This window comes from Prionailurus viverrinus, chromosome C1 (genome assembly GCF_022837055.1).
Source record: "Prionailurus viverrinus isolate Anna chromosome C1, UM_Priviv_1.0, whole genome shotgun sequence".
Taxonomy (NCBI): domain Eukaryota; kingdom Metazoa; phylum Chordata; class Mammalia; order Carnivora; family Felidae; genus Prionailurus; species Prionailurus viverrinus.
This window is the reverse complement of record NC_062568.1, coordinates 49,968,831-49,986,875: the sequence shown is the minus strand read 5'-3', so window position 1 is coordinate 49,986,875 and position 18,045 is coordinate 49,968,831. Positions and strand designations below refer to the sequence as shown.

At 38.8% G+C, this 18,045-nt stretch overlaps 1 protein-coding gene across 5 annotated transcripts in view; it reads right to left on the bottom strand.

Moving 5' to 3' along the window:
* Positions 1–18,045, bottom strand: part of CCDC141 (coiled-coil domain containing 141) — a 232,536-nt gene that overhangs the window by 145,761 nt on the left and 68,730 nt on the right. The gene's annotated exons all lie outside the window — the stretch shown is intronic.

Here is an 18,045-nt window from a genome sequence, read left to right as displayed (position 1 = left end):
GCAAAAGACTTGAAAGAAGCTGCACATTTTTAAATGGTGACATAAGTGGACATAGGACTGCTGATATGGAGACCCTAGATGCAGATTCCTTATTCCAGTTAAATCAAAGAGGATTTCACTCTCAAATCCTACACAGTATTATCTTCATGATCACATCACAGCTACTGATCCCTAAGAGCCCACACACAACATGCTAGACAGTTTGCTACTTGCTTTTTGGGCCTCATTTCTGTTTCTCTCCACAACTCTCTAACAAGTACGATATCATCACTGTAGTGGTGAGGAGAGGTGAAGCAGCTTACCGAGGGCCATACAGTAAGAGGCAGAACCAGGATTTAATCCAAAGTTCATTAATCCAAAGTTCATTCTCTTTCCACTGTGCCCTGCTGCCATCTTAGATCACCTAAAGTCTTACAGCCCTGGTCTTTAGGGAGAATTACTTCAAACCTGAAAAATGAATCCTGTCACCCCATTCAGAATGGTGGGCAGTGCTCAAACATTATACTATGTCTTTTTACAGACTAGGTTGTCTTGTCCGCAACAGCCTTGGGATTTCTCTGAACTCCTATAACATGGAGAAATGCATGAACCAGGTGGTCAAAGAGAAAGCTAGGTTAGTCCTGAAGCTCTCCACATAATAAATGTACCCCCTACACACACACACACACACACACTACACAGAAATCAAGTTAGGAGTTACCTAGAATAGAACATTCCATTATCAATACAGGGCTGATATCACAAAGCTGGTTATGAGATAAAATGGTTTATACCAACACTTAGCATTTTTCAGCATGGAATAAGCAGTACAACTGGGGGCAAGAGGGTTTCTCCAGCTTTCCACTAACTGGAAATCTTTGCTAACTGGCATTTTAAGATAACAACCGTGCAATTAAAAAGTAATAGTAACCCTACAGCAATTTTCATGTGAAGTGCACCTCATTTTTTTCAGAATATTTGGTAAGCTGTGGATAATGTGCACATTAGATAACCTCCATATCTACATATTGTATTAGTGTATTTACAATTATTTGAAGATAATCTGTATTTCTATTAACCCAATTAGAACTAGATGATATGTACAGTATGCATATTAGAGCCCACAGAGAGTATTTTATCAAGAGCTATACAATTTATTCATTAATGGGGCACCTACGTGGCTCAGTCAGTTGAGCATCTGGCTTCCACTCAGGTCATGATCTCGCGGTCCGTGAGTTTGAGCCCCGCATCGGGCTCGGTGCCAAAAGCTCAGAGCCTGGAGCCTGCTTCACATTCTGTGTCTCCCTCTCTCTCTCTGCCCCTTCCCTACTCGCTCGCTCGCTCTCTCTCTTTCTCTCTCCCTCAAAAATAAATAAACATTAAATTTTTAAAAATTTATTCATTAATTTATTTTTATTAAAATAATTTATCACAAAAGATGCAGTAAGCCCATATAAATACACAACTAGAGGAATGATTTAAAGGCTTCATCAAAGAAAAATGGATCATGAATATAACTAACTTAAAGAGAGCATTTATCTTCTTAAATACTGGAAGTGAATTTTATTTATTCTTAGCCAACGTGGGAGGAACTCAGAAATTTCAAGAATGCTTTAATAGGGAAAGTTAATATAGAATCTCAGTGAATAAAAAATAGGTACAAACAGGTGTTTGCTAATCTCTAAAAACAGGTGAGAACCCTGAACTCTCAGATAATCCTACTCAATTTTGTGAGTCAAAGTCTTGTCATCTAGCACATGCCATCAGTGATGAAAGGAAGGAGTGAGTTGTTTTGATTTTTAAAAGGTATCTACTGACCTCATCCTCTAGATTTGGCAAATACTATTTCAACACCCAAAGGATACTATTCCTGTATGGCAATACTATTCCCTATAGGCGAATGCAGTTTAAGATCTAAGTTGGTATTCTGTGCATTCTGATCACATACCTTCCTGATAAAGCATGCTGACTCTCTAGATCTACACATTTTTACTACCAAATGCACCCTGGGAAGAAACATAAAAACAAGTTGGTATAAAACTCAGAAGTAGTTCATCGTAGGGGTGTTACATCTCATCATGAGGCATCACACACATGAGCAGCCTCTTAGATCAGATTTACTGTGCGGTGCCGTGGGATGCACACGGAATAGGCTCTCAGAGTCCTTCTGATGTAAAATCAGGACACCTAAATTACTGAGAGTATGTCAACCATAATACTCTGCCACCTAATAAATCAGTCATTGCATCTCACAAGTAGCTAGTGCAGACAGCTGCATAGATATTCCAAGAGCACTTTTTATAAGTGTTTAAATTATATCAGCTGCTGTCCAAAAGCCTGAGTGAGAAGTACAGTAAATGATGCATCAGAACATTCTGTAGAACATGGTCCTTGCAAGAGGATGAAAACATGAGCCAAGAGTTCAGGGGATATAGATAGGAAGGAAGAAACAAACTGTTCAGAGTATGCAGTGGAAATCAGTTCTGGGCAGTGATGGATTAAGGGAGAAATGGCAACATTTTTCCTCTCTCTTCTCAGTTCCTACCTTCTAGCTTAATCTCAGTAATGTGTTCATGATCATCCTACCAGTTTTATATGACATTCTAGGTACTCAGTGCCCAGTGGAGGTAAAACTAACATAGAGAAGGAGTAGAGATCTTTTTTGGGGAGGGAAGGGGAACACCTATCAGGGAGTGAAGGGAAATAGAGAAGGGAAGTCAGCAGATTCAAAGAAGGAGAGATCAGGGATGTTCAATGAGAACCAAGAGCTGCCTTGGAAGTTAGGGATGAGTGCCAGGAAAATGCACTCAAATGCTGTATGTAGACCTGCACCATCCTGTATGGTAGCCACTGACCACAAATGGCTATTGAGTACTTGGATTGTGCCAAGCCCAAACTGAGATGTGCTCTGAGTATAAAATATACAGCGAATTTCATAGACTTTGTATACAAAATAATAAAAATACCTTGCTAAGAAGTTTAGAATTGGTTAAATATTGAATTACTACTTTAGATTTGTTAGCTTAAACAACATGTATAATTGCTTTTCACTTTTTATGTGACTCCTTATGTTTTTAATGTGGCTACTAGAAAATCTGAAATCACATATGTGACTTGAATTGTATCTTTACTGAATGGTTCCACTATTCAAGGATATTCAGACTATCCATGTTGGTTAATTGTACATCTAAGGACTGAGTTTTTTTAATGTTTATTTATTTTTGAAAGAAAGATAAAGCACGAGCAGGGGAAGGGAAGAGAGAGAGGGAGACACAGAATCGGAAGCAGGCTCCAGGCTCTGAGCTGTCAGCACAGAGCCCGACACGGGGCTCAAACTCACATACTGTAAGATCATGACCTAACCTGAAGTCGGACGCTTAACTGACTAAGCCACCCAAGTGCTCCAGGACTGAGTTTTAATTAAAGGCAATTTAAAAGAGTAGAGACAGGAGAACGTTGAAATGATATCTCAGTTGGTAAGCATTTACGGACCACTGAGTGGAGGCTAAGGAAGTAGAGTTAATGACACTTCCAAAGAAGCTTATTGCTTCAGTAAAGGAGGGATGTAATGACAGCTTTAAGGAAGGAGAGGCAATCAAAGGGGCTTCTCTGCACTTTTTTTCTTTATTTGATTAGACGAGACTCAAGCATTTTTTGAGACTCAAACGCAGCAACTGAAGATGCATGAAGGAGAGTTGAGGGGAAAGGCGGGAAGAGAGCACTAAGTGGGCAAAGAAGGGCTAGCTTGTTGGACAACCCATCCCCACCTCAACACCCTGTTGGGAATGAAAATGAAAGTAAAAGATATGAACCCAACCTTTGAAGAAAGGGGGCAGGGACTACTCTAGCCAGGTTACAAGTTACCTCATCCAATCTTTACATCCCTCCTCTATGGAGAGATTTGCTTTTCAGCAGATGAGGAAACACACCCAGGAGGTATGTTACAAGGTTAAACAACTTCACACAACCAGTAAGAGGAAAGTTCCACAGGTAGAGGCAGAAATGTCATGATCAGAATTCATACTTTATTGTCTAATGTTTTTCTTCTCACTGCAGAACCAAAGGATTCCAGAGGAAAGAAATGGTTCTTATAGGCTATGTTTATGAACATTCTTAAGATAAAAAACCAAAACACAACACCATAGTTATAGAATCTAATTCTAACATGGAAATAGGTTCTATATACCACCACGGGGAATCAATGGAAATATTGCATTAGAGATAACAGATGTGTGGGTCAGGCCCATCAGGAACAGTGCTTGAGAGGAAGAGGCCAGCTGTGAGTAGAGGCGACAGCAAGGGCAAACAGAATTCCAAAGACAGCAGTAAAACATGGGAGCACAAGTGATAGAAAATGCTGACAGTCAAGAATAAAACACTCAGGTGGCACGAAGGTGAACTGCTGCTGCAGCCCAAAGCGATGCATCAGACCGCCAAAAACTACCAGTCTCTTTTTCTGCAATTTGTTCTACAATCCGAGATCAGATCTTATTTTTTGATCTTTGTTTAAAACTATGCTGGAGGAGGCGAGCTAGCAATAAGCAATTCAAACCACCTTAATAGAAATGCTTAAGGGAAGATGAAAATCTCTTCAAATTACTTTCATTTTCTTTTCCATGTGGAGAACAATTCTTGACAAGTAACTTGTTACTACTAGAGACAAAAACTGATAAAGGAGAGGAAAAGGCATCAGTTATTTATCTTCTTTAACCAAGGAATTTTTGATAATCTCTCTTCCAATTATCAAAAATGCACACATATATAAAGCTGTTTTCAATCATAGTGGATGGCCACAGGTGACAGTTTTAATGTCTACTTTGTTTTGAAGGCATGCTAGTATTATAACAACTATTTTATCTCCCATAAGGTTTTTTTTCTTTTTTACAGTAGGGAAACCAGTAGTCAAATGTGCTCTGTATTTAACTAGGCAATAACCAAACTTCAAATATCCATTTGCTCCATTGGGTGATAATGTATACTAGGGAAAGAGGCACTAAAGCCATGTTCCTAATTTTTGTACCTGAGGACTTGGGAACAGGGGAAGAAAGAAGAATTACTCCCAAAAACATGGATTGGGTTTCTTTTTAGATGCATTCTGGGACTAACTATTGGCTTATGATTATTTGGCCTTCATCTCCAGAGATTCTGGGAGGATAAAGTTCACAATGTTTCTTTTGTGGAATCTGGAAGCCCTCCATGAATTACTGAAGTCAACTGGAAGGTATTAGTATCTCCTCAACAAATTATGGAATCCCAGTATCCTCTACTGTGGGTAGTAGGAAAGCTAAAAGGTGTTGTTTGTCATGAAGCAAATTTGTTACTTTATAAACAGCTTTGGAGATAATCTATCTCCCTGTCTGGAGTCACAATTTTATGTATTTGATTATTCTGATTTGTGTTGACATAACATTTTTCTTCTCACATCTACACAGAAGAAAAATGGCACTAAGGACTTCCTCCCTTCCCTTCCCAAGACTGGCCTCAACTCTTGTTTGTGTTTATGTAGGCTCTTTACTTTCAACTACTTAATGACAGAAAGCCATTTAGTCCAGTGGACAAAATCAGTACAGTGGACACCTCTGGGCCTAAATTTTATTTCTAGCATTACCTCTGATTCATTGGGGCAAACCCTCCCAGTAGTAGAAGAAAGTCTTTATTTCAAGAAAGGAAACAGAGACTAGCCTAGTGTCCCAGCAACGTGCATTACTGCCAAAAATATCTAAGGCACAGTTTTCCCAATATAACTTAGGGTTCTACCATAAGTGACCTGGAGTTAATTATATTCCCTGTGTGTGTGTGAGAAAGAGAGAGAGAGAGAGACGGAGACATAGAGAGACATACAGAGACAGAGATAGAGAGACAGAGACAGAGAGACAAAGAAAAGACATGATAGGGCTACTTAGGAGTGGGACCAAAGTTTGATATTCTCACATTACCATCCCCATTTCTAAGCCACGCAAATAGATTTGACACTGAAGCTTTGGCCTACATTCTTGGTTGTTGGAAAAACTGAAAGTCAGAAACTCTCATATTGACAGGATAACTGCTCAATTTTAAGAGATGTTGTCATTCTTTCAAAATGTGCTGTTTAACTTATTTGCTTATAAATCTTCCTATAAAAATCATTAAAATTAATCATACCCTTTACTTGTCTTTGGGGACCATGAGAATGAGGGAAGAGGAAAGAATGAGTCCCACTTCTTGGCCAGCTTGGGGTGGTAGCAGTGCTGAGAAAAGGAAAGCCAACAATCTTCAGCACCAGGGGCAGAAAGAAAAAGAGATTGGGGTGGTAGAAGGAGATCACAGGCAGCCATGGGGCTGAGCAGACAGCTCAAGTAGCAGCAGCAAACTCTGTCACACAATGGAAGGGTCTGAGGGTCAGGGATCAATGTGGAGCCTTTCCCATCGAGCACCCATATCAAACAGCTTTATCACCGGTCCTACCACTGCAGAGAGTGCCATTTAGTCACAGTGTGTGTCCCCCAATCCTCTTAGTGACTATTTAGGGGCTTAAATAATTGTTCCTAATTAAAATGTTGTTAAGCCAATTGAACAGTATTTAGAAATGACAAAGCTTAATGATTACATAATCAACCATAAGAAGTATAAATGAAGAAAAGGGAGATGACCCAAATAGATAAAATCATGAATGAAAATGGAATGATTACAACCAATCCCTCAGAGATACAAACAATTATCAGGGAATACTATGAAAACTTATATGCCAACAAATTGGACAACCTGGAAGAAATGGACAAATTCCTGAACACCCACACTCTTCCAAAACTCAATCAGGAGGAAATAGAAAGCTTGAACAGACCCATAACCAGCGAAGAAATTGAATCGGTTATCAAAAATCTCCCAACAAATAAGAGTCCAGGACCAGATGGCTTCCCAGGGGAGTTCTACCAGACGTTTAAAGCAGAGATAATACCTATCCTTCTCAAGCTATTCCAAGAAATAGAAAGGGAAGGAAAACTTCCAGACTCATTCTATGAAGCCAGTATTACTTTGATTCCTAAACCAGACAGAGACCCAGTAAAAAAAGAGAACTACAGGCCAATATCCCTGATGAATATGGATGCAAAAATTCTCAATTAGATACTAGCAAATCGAATTCAACGGCATATAAAAAGAGTTATTCCCCATGATCAAGTGGGATTCATTCCTGGGATGCAGGGCTGGTTCAACATTCGCAAATCAATCAACGTGATACATCACATTAACAAAAAAAAAGAGAAGAACCATATGATCCTGTCAATCGATGCAGAAAAGGCCTTCGACAAAATCCAGCACCCTTTCTTAATAAAAACCCTTGAGAAAGTCGGGATAGAAGGAACATACTTAAAGATCATCAAAGCCATTTATGAAAAGCCCACAGCTAACATCATCCTCAACGGGGAAAAACTGAAAGCTTTTTCCCTGAGATCAGGAACACGACAAGGATGCCCACTCTCACCGCTGCTGTTTAACATAGTGCTGGAAGTTCTAGCATCAGCAATCAGACAACAAAAGGAAATCAAAGGCATCAAAATTGGCAAAGATGAAGTCAAGCTTTCGCTTTTTGCAGATGACATGATATTATACATGGAAAATCCGATAGACTCCACCAAAAGTCTGCTAGAACTGATACAGGAATTCAGCAAAGTTGCAAGATACAAAATCAATGTACAGAAATCAGTTGCATTCTTATACACTAACAATGAAGCAACAGAAAGACAAATAAAGAAGCTGATCCCATTCACAATTGCACCAAGAAGCATAAAATACCTGGGAATAAATCTAACCAAAGATGTAAAGGATCTGTATGCTGAAAACTATAGAAAGCTTATGAAGGTAGTTGAAGAAGATTTAAAGAAATGGAAAGACATTCCCTGCTCATGGATTGGAAGAATAAATATTGTCAAAATGTCAATACTACCCAAAGCTATCTACACATTCAATGCAATCCCAATCAAAATTGCACCAGCATTTTTCTCGAAACTAGAACAAGCAATCCTAAAATTCATATGGAACCACAAAAGGCCCCGAATAGCCAAAGGAATTTTGAAGAAGAAGACCAAAGCAGGAGGCATCACAATCCCAGACTTGAGCCTCTACTACAAAGCTGTCGTCATCAAGACAGCATGGTATTGGCACCAAAACAGACACATAGACCAATGGAATAGAATAGAAAGCCCAGAACTAGACCCACAAACGTATGGCCAACTCATCTTTGACAAAGCAGGAAAGAACATCCAATGGAAAAAAGACAGCCTCTTTAACAAATGGTGCTGGGAGAACTGGACAGCAACATGCAGAAGGTTGAAACTAGACCACTTTCTCACACCATTCACAAAAATAAACTCAAAATGGATAAAGGACCTAAATGTGAGACAGGAAACCATCAAAACCTTAGAGGAGAAAGCAGGAAAAGACCTCTCTGACCTCAGCCGTAGCAATCTCTTACTCAACACATCCCCAAAGGCAAGGGAATTAAAAGCAAAAGTGAATTACTGGGACCTTATGAAGATAAAAAGCTTCTGCACAGCAAAGGAAACAACCAACAAAACTAAAAGGCAACCAACGGAATGGGAAAAGATATTCGCAAATGACATATCGGACAAAGGGCTAGTATCCAAAATCTATAAAGAGCTCACCAAACTCCACACCCGAAAAACACATAACCCAGTGAAGAAATGGGCAGAAAACATGAATAGACACTTCTCTAAAGAAGACATCCAGATGGCCAACAGGCACATGAAAAGATGTTCAGCGTCGCTCCTTATCAGGGAAATACAAATCAAAACCACACTCAGGTATCACCTCACGCCAGTCAGAGTGGCCAAAATGAACAAATCAGGAGACTATAGATGCTGGCGAGGATGTAGAGAAACGGGAACCCTCTTGCACTGTTGGTGGGAATGCAAATTGGTGCAGCCGCTCTGGAAAGCAGTGTGGAGGTTCCTCAGAAAATTAAAAATAGACCTACCCTATGACCCAGCAATAGCACTGCTAGGAATTTATCCAAGGGATACAGGAGTACTGATGCATAGGGCCACTTGTACCCCAATGTTCATAGCAGCACTCTCAACAATAGCCAAATTATGGAAAGAGCCTAAATGTCCATCAACTGATGAATGGATAAAGAAATTGTGGTTTATATACACAATGGAATATTACGTGGCAATGAGAAAAAATGAAATATGGCCTTTTGTAGCAACGTGGATGGAACTGGAGAGTGTGATGCTAAGTGAAATAAGCCATACAGAGAAAGACAGATACCATATGGTTTCACTCTTATGTGGATCCTGAGAAACTTAACAGGAACCCATGGGGGAGGGGAAGGAAAAAAAAAAAAAGAGGTTAGAATGGGAGAGAGCCAAAGCATAAGAGACTGTTAAAAACTGAGAACAAACTGAGGGTTGATGGGGGGTGGGAGGGAGGAGAGGGTGGGTGATGGGTATTGAGGAGGGCACCTTTTGGGATGAGCACTGGGTGTTGTATGGAAACCAATTTGTCAATAAATTTCAGAAAAAAAAAAGAAGTATAAATGAGCTAAAAAAAATAGCTAAAGGGTAAAAAAGTTAGAAAAAAATTAATTTTAATTAAAAAAATTTTTTAATGTTTATTTATTTTTGAGAGAGAGAGAGAGAGAGAGAGAGAGCATGAACAGAAAAGGGGCAGAGACAGAGGGAGACACAGAATCCAAAGCAGGCTCCAGGCTCTGACCTGTCAGCATAGAGACCAATGTGGGGCTTGAACTCATGAGCTGTTAGATCATGACCTGAGCCAAAGTTGGACCGACTGAGCCACCCAGGCACCCTGAAAAAATTAATTTTAAACTTACAAATAAAGTTGCCTTTCTGAAGAAACTATACTCACTACCAAGCCATGAAGTGGCATTTATTTTCCCTCCATATCAATAGTATTTTGGAAAGCTAAGATTACCTAGTAATTTAGATAACTGGTGTGGGATCTGGCCAACATGTAAGATTTTATGTGCAGACATTATCCAGTAAAGCTGAGAAAGTGACCATCAATATATATAATGATATGGTGAACATCTGAACATTTATTGAGCACTTACCTTATGTTAAGCTGTGCTCTAAACATTTTTACATATATAATGTCATTTTTTATAGAAAATCTATAAAAATGTATAAATACTATTATTATCCTCATTTTCAGAAAAGGAAACTGAAGTGTAGAAGTAACTAGTAAATGTCAAAGCTAGAATTGATATCCATGCTATCTGCACCAGAGTCCCTCTGTCATGGCCTTTGACATGCAGTGTCTTTGAAAGCAATACCGGTTAGCATGCATTCTTATTAGGAGGGGTTGCTATTGCTGTAAAATCATATGCTTCTCCTGTACTGTAAGATACTTTGCATTTACTGCTGGCATGTCTTAGAGTAAATTCTAGAGCTTGTCTATGTGTTAAAATAAAACTCTGATGGGGGCGCCTGGGTGGCTTAGTTGGTTAAGCGTCTGACTTTGGCTCAGGTCACAGTCTCATGGTTTTTGAGTTCCAGCCCCACATTGGGCTCTGTGCTGACAGCTCAGAGCCTGGACCCTGCTTCAGATTCTGTGTCTCCCTCTCTCTCTGTCTCCCTCACTTACTCTCTGTCGCTCTGTCTCAGAAATAAACACACACTAAAAAAAAATTTTTTTTAAATAAAACTCTGATAAATTTTAATCTATGAGTGGCTAGAAAGTCATGTATGTCTGTTACTGGGCTGAGCTATTAGATATCAGTATCTCCAAGATAATTCAATCCTTATTTTGATTTTATGCCAGCCAGTGTTAGAAAGCTGCATTCAAACAGAGACTTTTTTAAAAAACACACTAACCTAGGCACTTTTATGTTACCTCATGTTAATTTAATCTGGTCAACCATTCAAGCTCTAAGTCCTGTTTACAACATAGGATCATATAAAGGAGAATACACTTGTATGTGCGTAAGTGTATATGCTCACACCCACACAAAAGCTTTACAGCTTCCCACCAGGTACAAGGCTGACGCCCTGAGGCTGTGCTTATATGTGCCATCTTTGATGCCATTTTAATTGCCTATTGATGAAGAATATGATTACGTATGGCCACATGATTATGATATACATGGTACTGAAATTATAAAACCTTCCAAATGTGAATTCTGTTACCGGTTTTTCCTCCTGCAAAGAATTGTATCTTATAAGTATATGTGATCTGGGTAGTAAAAAGAGATTATATGCCCTTATGTCTTACTTAATTCTTTTAGATGTCCTTGACACTGTCTTATACAAAGAGATCATGAATAACTTAGTTTTAATTTATTTGTTTGTCTCACTTATGCCTGATTGGAGCAATTGAGAAAAATTACATTCATAAATCTTCTTGCCAAGATAATTAATTATGCACGAAATATTCCAAGCTGCTTCTGATTTTCATTAATGAAGCAGATTATCTGCAAAATAAAATGCTGCTGGAGTTAGGAAGAAAGGTCAGCCAGCCGCTCATCTTTAAGTGCAAAACAAGTGCACATTTTTATATCTGAAAAACAATGATAACGAGAGAACATGCTATGATTATGTTTATCAGACCATCACATCCCAATTAAGATGGAAAAGTATGTGGTTTTCATTTGCTATTTTCTTGTGACTGATACAAACCCTATATCACCACCCTTCTGGTCGGCTAATTTCTTTTCCAAAGGAGAGTTAGCTGAACTACATAGTTCACAGCATTAGGCCATAAGCACTTAGAAACAGAGAAGCACGAAATGTACCTTTTAAACGGCCCTTATGAGAGAAGACGCATCAGATATTCAGACATGTACATTATTATTCATCAGTAATCTTTGCTCTAATTCCCCCCTTAATCTTCCTTTTTCTTAAGTAGTTAAAATGATTGACAAAGCTGGAATTTTATTAATGTAAGATTTAACAGCTCTTATGTTCCCTTAAAATAAGTACAGACCTGACAAAAAAATCTTTATCTTCCAATGAAGCATGTGCCTCTGTATAAACTCATGGTTCAACAATGTTCTAGGATTATCAGGTAGATTATCCAGGAACATAATAATTATAGAGCCCAATTACTATCTAACAGAGACACACCCAACTCGGTGTTGCTGCTGCTGCCACTGTTCATTCACCATTGCATCAACAAAACTTTAAAAGAGAACAAAAAACTTAAAAACTTAGGTAATATAATTATGCTTGTATCTACCTGGATTTTAAAATACTTCCTTGTTCACATAATTATAAACACACAAAGTATTAATTATTGCTTATAATATTGAGAAACTAGAGAGACTCTACTCCCTCATCAATATGATTTTGCTTTAAATTGTGTAATAGCTTGGGGCACCTGTGTGGCTCAGTTGGTTGAGTGTCTGACTTCAGCTTAGGTCATGATCTCATGGTTCGTTGGTTCAAGCCCCGTGTAAGGCTCTGTGCTGATGGCTCAGAGCCTGGAGCCTGCTACGGATTCTGTTTCCCTCTCCCTCTGCCCCTTCCCTGATTCTGCTCCATCTCTCTCCCAAAAATAAATGTATATTAGAAAGAAAATTTTAATTAAAAAAAAGAAAATTTAAATTGTGTAATATCGTGACAGACGGTAACTACACTTATCCTGGTAAGCATGAGCATTGAATAATATATAGAATTGTCAAAACACTGTTGTACAGCTGAGACTAATATAATACTATATGTCAACTCTACTTCAATGAAAAAAATTATGCTACATTCAAATAGTGAAATACTATATTAAAATTATTTATTGTACTTTTGACACAAGAATATACCTATTACTTGTTCAATTTAATTTAAAAATGAGGTAATAAAATTTCATATATTGAAAAAAAATAAATAAAAATGAGGTAATAATACAGCATGTATAGGTTAATTCCATTAGTTTTTATTTGTTTGGTTAGGTGTTCCTTTAATAAATGTGTGTGTGCCTGTGATTGTGCCTCATGCTTTTATAAAGGTCTGGAAGGTCGTAGTATGCCAAATGCTAATAGAAATTATCTGTGTGGATAGTGATCTCATCTACAATTTTAAATTTGATTATTAAATCATAAGCAGAAAACAATACAACTATCTTTTTGTTTTACTACTAATTGAATGCCCATTGAGCAAGAATGGCTGTTGAAATTATAAAAGTGAGTTTTATTTGATGACACCTTTTGAACTCAAGACAAATAATGAAACTAGCTTTTAATGCAAGAATAGTCTTGCTTAAGGGGCATCAGGGTGGCTCAGTTGGTTGAGTGTCCAACTTCTTCTCAGGTCATGAACTCACGGTTTATGGGTTTGAGCCCCATGTCAGGCTCTGGGCTGACAGCTCAGAGCCTGGAGCCTGCTTTGGATTCTGTGTCTCCCTCTCCCTCTGTTTCTCCCCCCACTCACACTCTGTCTCCCTCCCTCTCTCAAAAATAAAAAAGTAAATATTAAAAAAATTTTTTAAAAAGCATAGTCTTTACTTAAGCATGGTGGTGGAGGTGGGTAGGAGTATAGAAATATGCAATATGTCTATCTTTTTCAGACAAGATGACAAAACAATGCTGACACCAATATAGCAATTACTATGTGGCAGTCACTCTTCTAAGCACTTGGCATATAATAACTCTTTTGATGATCCTAACAACACTTTGAAGTAGATACTATTATATCTACATTTGACAGGAAACTGAGCCTGAGGAAGGCTAAATACTTTCTCAGTTACTCAGCTAGTAAGTGGTAGAGCCAGGACTTTAACTGCTTTTAGTTAAAAGTCTGGACCCAGGATCTGTGCTCTTACAAGCAAGCGAGCCCAAAGAAGCACCAGTTACTTTATTAATTACTCCAGCTGTTGTCACTGGTGTTAACAAGAGAAAATATAACATGGGATGTTTTAAGACTGATAAGCCTATGGGTGCCTGGGTGGCTCAGTTGGTTAAGCATCTGACTTTGGCTCAGGTCATGATCTCACGATTTATGAGTTTGAGCCCCACATCAGGCTCTGCACTCACAGCATGGAAACTGCTTGGGATTCACTGTCTCCCTCTCTCTCTGCCCTTCCCTGACTCATGCTCGCTCTCCCTCTCTCTCTCTCAAAAATAAATAAATATTAAGAAAATTAAAAATAAGAGCCTAAATTTTATACTTAAGAAAATGACTGTCTTAATTATTGGCCAATTTTATTAAAAATAACATTTATCCATATTATTATTTTAAAATTGAGTTTGGTTGAAGACTGTTAGGAATGGGGGCGCCTGGGTGGCGCAGTCGGTTAATCGTCCAACTTCAGCCAGGTCACGATCTCGCGGTCCGGGAGTTCGAGCCCCGCGTCAGGCTCTGGGCTGATGGCTCGGAGCCTGGAGCCTGTTTCTGATTCTGTGTCTCCCTGTCTCTCTGCCCCTCCCCCGTTCATGCTCTGTCTCTTTCTGTCCCAAAAATAAATAAACATTGGAAAAAAAAAAAAGACTGTTAGGAATGGAGTCTAATTGAAAGGCTAGTTCTCTTAACCACAAATATACATTCTTAAAGCTTTCCCTTACCTAGAGCAGCCTCCAAAAATTAAACAGTATTGAGAGACCTCGACGTATATACCAACAGTAATGACAAACCCAGGGGAAAGATTGTGGACCCGATGTGAAAGAATTCATAGACTGTAAATTTTAATCAGATTTATTTAAGTGCCTCTTAAACTCATATTTATTAAGTGCCTCTTAAAATGCTAGACTTTGTGCTACATGGGCTTTTTTTATTCTTTTCTTTTCTTTTACATCCAAATTAGTTAGCATATAGTGAAACAATGATTTCAGGAGTAGATTCCTTAGTGCCCCTTACCCATTTAGTCCATCCCTCCTCCCACAGTCCCTCCAGTAACCCTCTGTTTGTTCTCCATATTTAAGAGTCTCTTCTGTTTTGTCCCCCTCCCTGTTTTTATATTATTTTTGTTTCCCTTCCCTTATGTTCATCTGTTTTGTCTCTTAAAGTCCTCATGAGTGAAGTCATATGATATTTGTCTTTCTCTGACTAATTTTGCTTAGCATAATACCCTCCAGTTCCATCCACGTAGTTGCAAATGGCAAGATTTCATTCTTTTTGACTGCTGAGTAATACTCCATTGTACATATATATACCACATCTTCTTTATCCATTCATCCATTGATGGACATTTGGGCTCTCTCCATACTTTGGCTATTGTTGACAGTGCTTCTATAAACATTGGGGTACATATGTCCCTTCAAAACAGTACACCCGTATCCCTTGGATAAACACCTAGTAGGGCAGTTGCTGGGTCATAGGGTAGTTCTAATATTAGTTTTTTGAGGAACCACCATACCATTTTCCAGAGGGGCTGCACCAGTTTGCATTACCACCAGCAGTGCCAAAGGGTTCCCCTTTCTCTACATCCTTGCCAACATCTGTTGCTTCCTGAGTTGTTAATGTTAGCCATTCTGACAGGTGTGAGGTGGTATCTCATTGTGGTTTTGATTTGTACTTCCCTGGTGATGAGTGGTGTTGAGCATTTTTTCATGCATTGGTTGGCCATCTGGATGTCTTCTTTGGAGAAGTGTCTATTCGTGTCTTTTGCCCATTTCTTCCCTGGATTATTTGTTTTTTGGGTGTTGAGTTTGATCAGTTCTTTATAGATTTTGGATACTAATCCTTTATCTGATATGCCATTTGCAATATCTTCTCCCATTCTGTCAGTTGCCTTTTAGTTTTGCTGATTGTTTCTTTCGCTGTGCAGAAGCTTTTTATTTTGATGAGGTCCCAATAATTCATTTTTGATTTTGTTTCCCTCGCCTCCAGAGATAGAGTTAAGTAAGAAGTTGCTGTGGCCAAGATCAAAGAGCTTTTTGCCTGCTTTCTCCTTGAGGATTTTGATAGCTTCCTGTCTTACATTTAGGTCTTTCATCCATTTTGAGCTTATTTTTGTGTATGGTGTTAGAAAGTGGTCCAGGTTCATTTTTCTGCATGTAGCTGTCCAGTTTTCCCAGCACCACTTGCTGAAGAGATTGTCTATTCCATTGGATATTCTTTCCTGCTTTGTAAAGATTGTTGGCCATACGTTTGTGGGTCCATTTCTGGGTTCTCTATTCTGTTCCATCGATCTGAGTGTCTGTTCTTGTGCCACGTGCTACGTGTTTTACATATGTTATTTCATTTAACCCTTAGAACAATTCTGTGAATTAATAGTTATTTTTCCCAATTTAAAGATGAAATTCATTAAAACAATAAAATACCACTACACATCTATCAGAATGGCCAAAGTGCGAGACACTGATAACACTGATAATGCTGGTCAGGAGGTGAAGCCACAGGAATTTTCATTGCTGGTAGGAATGCAAGATGGTATAGTCAGTTTGGAATATGGTTTGGCAGTTTCTTATAAACATACTCTTACTATGTATGAGCCACCAGCTGTATTCTTTGGTATTTACCCAAATGAATTAAAACTTATGTCCATGAAAAAGTCCGTACATGAATCCTTATAGCAGCTTTATTCATAATCACCAAACCTTGGAAGCAACCAAGATGTCCTTCAGTAGGTGAATGGATAAATAAACCATGGCATATCCAGAAAATGGAATGTTATCCAGCGCTAAAAAGAAATGAGCTATCGAGCCATGGAGGAATCCTAAATGTATTATTACGAAGTGTAAACAGTCAATCTGAAAAGGCTACATACTGATTCCAACTATATGACATTCTGGAAAAGGCGAAGCTATGGAGACAGTAAAAAGATCTGTGGTTGCCAAGGACTAGGGTGAAGGTGGAATGAATAGGCAGAACACAAAGGATTCGTAGGGCAGTGAAATTATTCTATATGCTATCATGATGGATACATGTCATTATACATTTAACCAACCCACAGAACATATTGTACCAAGAGTGAACCATAACATAAACTATGGATTTTGGGTGATAATGATATATCAATGTATATTCACTGACTATAATAAATATACCACTCTGGTGCAGGATGTTGATACTGGGAGAGATTGTACATGTGTGGGAACAGGGGGTACTCTGTATTTTCCCACTCAGTTTTACTGTGAATCTAAAACCTGCTCTAAAAAATAAAGTCTATTTTGGGGGAATCTTGTGGCTCAGTTGGTTAAGCATCTGATTTCAGCTCAGGTCATGATCTCACTGCTCGTGGGTTCCAGCCCCATATCGGGCTCTGTGCTGACAGCTCAGAGCTTGGACCCTGCTTAGGATTCTGTGTCTCCTTTTCTCTCTGCCCCTCCCCCTCTCATGCGCTGTCTCTCTCTGTCTCAAAAATAAAGTGTTAAAATAATTTTTTTAAATAAAGTCTTTTATTTTTTTTAGCTTATTTATTGAGAGAGAGAGAGAGAAAGAGAGAGGTGGGGTGAGGCAGAGAAAGAGGGAGAGAATTCCAAGCAGGCTCTGCATTGTCAGCATAGAGACTGATGCAGGGCCCCAACTCACAAACCAGGAGATCATGACCTGAGCCTAAACCAAGATTCAGATGCTTAACCAACTAAGCCACCCAGGCACCCCTAAAGTCTACTTTTAAAAAGCACATCATCAATAAAAGCATATACTCCTCCTAAAAATGATGAGACGCCAAAAGTTAGAGAACTCACCATGTCAGAAACCTTCTGCAATACCTTACTTTAGTTATTATCAAAACATCTTTTGGGGGTACCTGGGTGGCTCAGTCAGTTAAGCCTCCAATTCTTGATATCACTCAGGTCATGATCTCATGATTTGTGGGATATAGCCCCACCTCAGGCTCTGAGCTGACAGCATCAAGCCTACTTAGGATTTTGTCTCTCTCCCTCTCTCTCTGCCCCTTCCCGACTTGTGCACACACTCTCTCTAAATAAATAAATAAAGTCATTTTGAAAAAAAATATTTCTGATTTCCAGGGATGACAATATTCCTCTTAAGTATGTGTCTGAGTTAAAATGTTCATTTTGAAATTTGTAAGTCCTAGAGGTAGGGCTTTGGGTTATAAACTCAATGCAAAGACATAAGAGGAAGGGTTCTTTAAGGGGACAGGAGATCTGGGAAGATGGTGTCAGGTCAGGATTAGGGAAGAGAAAAGAGGGACAAGGAGAAAGAGTGTGTTATAATA